Below are 6,986 nucleotides of genomic sequence, written 5' to 3'. Positions count from 1 at the left end.
TGTATGTATCTCTCTATGGCAATGGAAATGCGTGCCGTAGTAGTCGTTGTATTACTGCTTTTTTCCCTGTATTTGATCTTATGGTATGTATCTTGTCTCAAGTTACTGAAGACTTTTCTTCCTACAAGTAAATTAAAAGGACTGTCCATTAGAAAGGAAATCTGTTCCCTGGCACCAGTGACAGTTCCTTGAGAGCAGTAGAATGTTGAGCTTGTTGAGTCATCAGATTGGCTTAACCTGCATAGTAGCTTTTATTTTTTAACATTTTATTGCAACTTTGAAATGTGGAGTTCTTGGGATATTTTGACCAGATATGTCAAACCTTAATCAATAATGAGTAATTTCATTAGGTAGCAGTTTGTCATTTTGGCTTTTACTCTAGCAACTCTGTCAAATTAACTACAGATACAAGATCAGATGTAAGTCTTGACAAGCTTGTTCACACTCAACAGATCTGCAAAAGTTGCTGCTTTTTCAGAGGTAAGAGCTACATTGTTGTAACTCACTAAATAGAATACATGGCTTCAGAAAAAACTCTGTTTTATATAGCACTGTGTTAGATTCCAGGAATATAGTTGCCTGGAAGAAAAAGGACCTTTTCAGTTGGAACTTCTCCTGCTGTATGAGGTATGTGAGGATGTCTTTGCTTTTTTCAGGTTGTTCCAGATTTACTTCATGTTGCTTTATACCTCCTGAACTTAGGACATGAGTAAATGCACAAGCTTAGTTTTACAAATTATTACAGGGTTCTGAAGATTAAGTATGGCTTACATACTGTAGCCATACTTACAGTATGGACTGTTGGCTTACAAAGTGGTTATTCAGAAAGTGAACACCAGTGTGGTAGCAAGTTTACAGATAAACCAGAATGCAATAATAGTTCTGTGGACCATATGCTTCTTCATCTACCTCTCTGTCTAATAACTTGTGATAATTGGGCTGTCTCAAGTCAGCTCTGATGAAAAGTTTCCTTTTTTACAGGTGGGGAAAGGTGCACATAAGGAAACCTACTGTAAGGGACGAGGCTCACGTGGCTGTGCTGTAAGCACAGACAATGCCCCAAGAGAAAGCTCCAGAAGCCAGCCACGGGGAGGGGCCCGGTGTCACTCTCCTTGACTGACTAATGTCTCAGCCACTCCTGGAGCTGGGGTGAGAGAAGACTCTAGAAACCTTGGGCTGGAGCCAATAAATAGGGGTGCACGTGAGCCTCCTTAGGGCACTCTCCACACCGACACCCCCCTCTCGTTGGCAGGTCCGACGCTGGATCCAGGATCGGTGATTTCTTTCTCTCTCTCTACCTCTCTCCTGCTTCCCAGCTCTCTCTCTTTCTCTTTCTCTGTCCTCCTTCTCCTTCTTGCTCTTTGCTTTTGATGTTGTGAAGTAATACAAGGCCTACCTCAACTCCTCACAAAGCTGCTTAGCTTGTGTTATATATTAAGACATAGAGGGTTGATGCTTATAGACGTGTTCGTGCCATTAAAGTTGGAGTTTGTTTTTGGACCTTGAGTGTTATTTCACCTTAATCCACACCGAGGGGATTTGCGGATCGTAGTCACTCTCCCCTTCCCGCAGGTGGGGCGTGACATATTAATTGGCGTCACGGACAGGATCCCTTCAGTGTTGGAAGGTCCTACGGGATACCGACTCTCCACCCGGTGAGTGCGGGCAGGGAGAGCTGGGAAGTGACCTCTCAGCTATAAGCGGGGAGAGGTACGAGCAGTGGCAAGCCATGGCTGCCCGGGAAATGCCGGTGCTTGACTGCCTCCCTGTGGTTGAATAGTTAAAGGAGTATAAGGCATGCCCTTCCCCACCAGGGATGGCATGGGCCCGTATTAGTTGGCACGACCCAAAAGCTGTAGCGGACGAAATCACAACCCTCATGAAAGAACAAAAGGCTCGACCGGGAAAAGGGAAAGCCACGGTGTGTGCTGTGTTGGGAGCAGCACTAGTGGCAGCCCAGAAGGAGAGGCACCTGGTTAAGCGAACCAACGATGAAATGGTTGAATCTTTACAAGAACAAATAAAAACCCTGCAGGGTCAACTAGCTGCTGAACGTAACACTACTCAGCGACTCCACGTGGCCCTGTCAGATGCACTGGACCGAGAAAAAATTTTATGGTCCGAATTAGAGGAAGGGGGACAAAAATCTCCCGACCGGACAGATCTTGTTTCTGTTCCGGATAGTGTGCCAGGATTTACAAGCTTGGCACAGATGGCCGAAAAGCAGAGCCTAAGACCTTTGTACCCAAGTGAAGAGCTAGAAATCAAGCGAGAAATATTTTACCCCGAGAATGGGGAAGTGGTGATGAGGCCGGTGATTAAAACGGAGACCATTGATGATGGCCAAGGTGGGGGAGCTCCGCAAATCACCACCCGAACGGTGCCATACTCGGTGGCTGAAATGTCAAAAATCCAAGAGAAATATACTAGATTGGCTCAAGAAACTGAAACGGAATATGTACGGAGGGTATCGCTAACTGGTGGTGACCGAATCCTGTTGTCAGAAGATGAGGCCCAGGGGTACTGGGGGCCAGGGGTTTTCCTAACTACCGATGACCCCAGGGAGCTGTGGTCATTAACCCAGCGAGCTGCCTATTGGGCAGGGGGTCTAGACCCCTTGGAAAGGGGAGATCCTGTATTGAAACCCCAACCACAAACCACTTGATCGAGAGTCTGCAAAAGGCTGCTTGTCTTCAATTAATGCATGATAGGCGTTTGGTCCTTCAACAACCTTCCCCAATGTTATTAATTGCTAACCCTGACAGAATGACCCCCCCCTAATCTGAGGTTTACCTGATTCTTTGAAACTATATGCAGTGCAATTGCAAGACCGCTTGCGGGACGCACTAGCCCCACGAGGAGGGAGATGAGCCCGAGGAGGGCCCATGACTTGGGGCGAAGTAGCCCAAGAGTTGATAAATTATGGTAGGAGGATGGGAATCACGGGGGGAGCCACCAAATCGAAAACTGCAGTGCGGAGGGCGGAACAGCAGGAGAATCGACCCCTGCCCCCTGCACGAACCTTGGGGGCAAAGAGAAACCTATTGTGGGCCGAGGGAATCGAAAAGGGGATTCCCTGGGACGTAATGGATGGTATGCCCACTATGGCCTTAGAAAAACTCATCCGAGCCTGGAAAGACAAAAGGAAAATGCCCCCCAAATTTGAACAGCCCACTCGGGGGAATATGAGGGCAGAACCCCAATTTGACGATGGGGCAATGATTGCCTCTAAGGCTCCTACCGCCCCCGAAAAGGATTTGATTGACCTGGGAGTGGGAAACTGGATGCGCCGTCCCCAGTAAGTGAGCCGGGGGATGGCCAGTGGGTCCATTTAAGAAGGCTCACAGAAAATAGTAAAGGGGACCTGTTGATAACATTTCCCCTCGGTCCCTTTAAGACCCCCGTTATGTTGCTAGTAGATACAGGCGCTCAAATGTCAGCACTTCAGGCGGACGTTGCTAACTGCAATGGTATTGTCACCGACAAAAAGCAAATCTGGGTCACGGATGTGTTCGGAAACTCCAAACCGCAGCCCACAGCTCGAGTCAAGTGCTGGTTGCCGGGGGACACATCCCCTGTTGAGGTTATGATGATACTGGGTGTATTGCCTACAAATATTTTGGGACTTGATGTATTGAAGGGGTGAGCCTGGGTAGACTCAAAGGGAAGGGAGAGGAAATTTGGACTCCCCGCAGCTCTCATAAGACTTTTACAATTGGTGCCCGCGCTCCCCCCCTCCAAAATTGTTAATGTAAAACCCTATGCCCTACCATTAGGAGCAAGGAAGGGAATAACTCCTGTGATAGCCTAACTGTGAGGACAAGGGATAATCATCCCCACTCACTCACCTTATAACTCCCCGGTATGGCCAGTCCATAAACCCAATGGAAAATGGCGATTGACAATTGATTATTGGCGGCTAAATGCCAACACAGGCCCCTTGACAGCCGCAGTGCCTAACACGGCCGAATTAATCGCAACTATACAGGAGCAAGCCCACCAAATTTTAGCAACCATTGACGTGAAAGATATATTTTTTATGGTCCCCTTACAGGAAGCAGACAGAGATCGCTTCGCCTTTACATGGGAAGGTGTGCAATTCACCTTCACACGCCTCCCCCAAGGATATCGCCCTTCGCCGACCATTGTTCACTTCACACTGGCACAAGAGCTTGCCCGAGTCACTCCCAGAGAGGGGGTCAAAATATATCAATATATCGACGATGTATTGATCGGCGGCTCTGATGCCACGGCGGTGGGACAAACCCAAACTAAGATAATTACTCACCTAGAAAACTTGGGGCTTCAGATTCCGGCGGAAAAGGTACAACTCCCATCTTCTGAGGTAAAGTTCCTGGGTATTTGGTGGAAGGGAGGAACAGTGTGTATTCCTCCCGAAACCTTAACTACCCTTGAACAAGTACGGATGCCGGGAAATAAAAAGGAGCTGCAACATGCCCTAGGCTTATTGGCATTTTGGAGAAAACATATCCCAGACTTCTCCACCATAGCCCGCCCCCTTTATGATTTAACTCGCAAGAGGGCCGCCTGGGACCGCACCCCCATCCATGAAGAAGCCTTAAAGTTGTTAATCTTTGAGGCTGGGGTATATCAGGCCTTGGGGCCCATACACCCAACAGACCCGCTTTATATTGAATGGGGTTTCGCAATCCACGGACTATCTATACATATGTGGCAGCGCGGACCGGAGGGTCCGACCCGTCCCATCGGGTTTTACTCGTGCAGCTTCAAAGACGCAGAAAAGCATTACTCAGTTTGGGAGAAGGGTCTCTTTGTGGTGAGTCTAGCCCTACAGCAAGCTGAAAAAATCATACGGCAACAACCAATCATTCTTCAAGGACCCTTTAAGGTCTTGAAGCTGGCACTGGCCAGAACCCCACCCCCTGCGGGGGCTGCACAACGAGAAACAATAAGAAAGTGGTGTGCGCAATTAGATCATTACTGCCATACGCGCCAGATAGAGGAGGGAGCACCTAAAATGCTCCAAATACAAGAATCTCCTGACAACCAACCAAATCGGGGACCACCCCCCTCTTATATAAAACCTGCCCCTCCATTTGACCCCCACCAGAAAAACGTGTGGTTCACTGACGCGTCCTCTAGGAGAGAGGGAAAGATGTGGAAATACCGGGCGGTAGCCCTACATGTTGATTCCGGGAACCAAATCGTGACAGAAGGGGAGGGAAGTGCTCAAGTGGGAGAACTGGTAGCTGTGTGGAGCGTGGTTGTTAAAGAGGCTGAGACTAAAGAACCAGTGTTTATTTACACAGACTCATACGCTGTATTCAAGGGATGCACTGAATGGCTCCTGTTTTGGGAACAGAATCAGTGGGAGGTCAATTGGGTACCAGTGTGGCAACGAGAAAAATGGGAAGAAATCCTAAATACCGCCAAGCAGAAACCCTTTCTAGTAGGGTGGGTTGCCGCACACCAAGCTGGGAATCACCCAGCTCACCTTCTGAATGATCAGGTGGACTCATTAACCCGTTTAGCAGGAATGGCTGTAGAAGGCGAGGGGGAAAAATGGGAACACCTGTTGGAATGGTTGCATGTAAAACGAGGCCATTTGGGAAGTAAAGATCTATTTAGGGAAGCAATTAGCAGAGGGTGGTCTGTAACCAGAGAGCTGTGTAACACTATTATTTCTGCGTGCAGCTTATGTCGCACCCGATTAGGGGAGCACAACCCCCTTAAGGACCCGCCTCTGCACATAAGAGATAATAAAGGGTTGTGGGACACTTGGCAGGTGGACTACATTGGTCCATTTCGGATCTCTGAAGGAAAACAATATGTACTAGTAGGAGTTGAAGTGGTGTCGGGATTGACCCAAGCAGAAGCAGTACGACGAGCGACGGGAGATAATACTGTAAAAGATTTAAAGTTATGGTTCAGTTATCTACCTAAACCCCAGTCAATCCAATCGGATAATGGAAGCCACTTTACTGCCGGGGTGGTTCAAGAGTGGGCATGAAGCAAAGGAATACAGTGGATCTTCCACACCCCATACTACCCCCAGGCAAACAGCATTGTTGAGCACACCAACGGACTCTTAAAGCGAGCTCTGAAACCGCACAAACCTGGGTGGGTACAGCAACTATCAGATGCAGTATATAAAGTTAATAGCCGCTGGGGAATTAACGGGTGCCCACGACTCACCGCATTCTGCCCCAAGCCTCCGTCCATACTCCCTGGAAAAAGGGAAGCTAAAGACCCGGTGAATCTGCTCAATTATCCAGGACAACCCGTTCTGGTGGACCTACCAACGGTGGGAGCGGTGCCTTTAACTTTAAAAAAGCCGCTAAATCTCTATACCTGGGTGGCCACTGACGCACATGGGAAGGGTCACCGAATCCATACCTGATGGATTGTCCCATCTTATTAATCATTGTTTGTCTTTATGAATATATTTTGCAGGTTGTCAGAAGCCCACCGTGGGACTTAAGCTTTCGGTTGTTGAGTGGGTCATTCTTTGCATTGTTTGTCTGATTTTACTAAGCTTGCTCTGTTTCTTTCCTAAAGGGAGATGGTGTGGGAGAAGTTTATATTCTACTTTGTGAATGTACAATCTTGTTTCAACCAACTGGGAATTTGAATAACCAACCTAACTTGGCATGGGAGTTGATTACTGGCTTTACCCGAATCTGGAATCGAACAGACAAAGGTCTTTGTGTGGACCTCCCCACATCCGTGTCAGCGGGATTTAAATTTGCCACTATCTGGTTAAATTTTTCATGAATTCTAAATTCAAAGCTAGAGATACTAAACCAAAAGTGCATCCAAAATCCACATGGGAAAGGAAAATGTTTGTGGGGAGCAGATCCATTCCCATTCCAAGAATATAGCGGGACAAGTTGGTATACGCCCTCTCCAGTGGCCTACCTATTTCCAATTAACAGGACCTGGAGAGACATGTGGAATGCTACCTGTTGGAAGCAACAACTTTGTAAGGGAGCTACAAGCGCTGC

Source organism: Aptenodytes patagonicus, chromosome 9 (genome assembly GCF_965638725.1).
Source record: "Aptenodytes patagonicus chromosome 9, bAptPat1.pri.cur, whole genome shotgun sequence".
Lineage (NCBI taxonomy): Eukaryota > Metazoa > Chordata > Aves > Sphenisciformes > Spheniscidae > Aptenodytes > Aptenodytes patagonicus.
The sequence above is the reverse complement of the archived record's forward strand: the minus strand, read 5'-3'. Positions refer to the sequence as shown.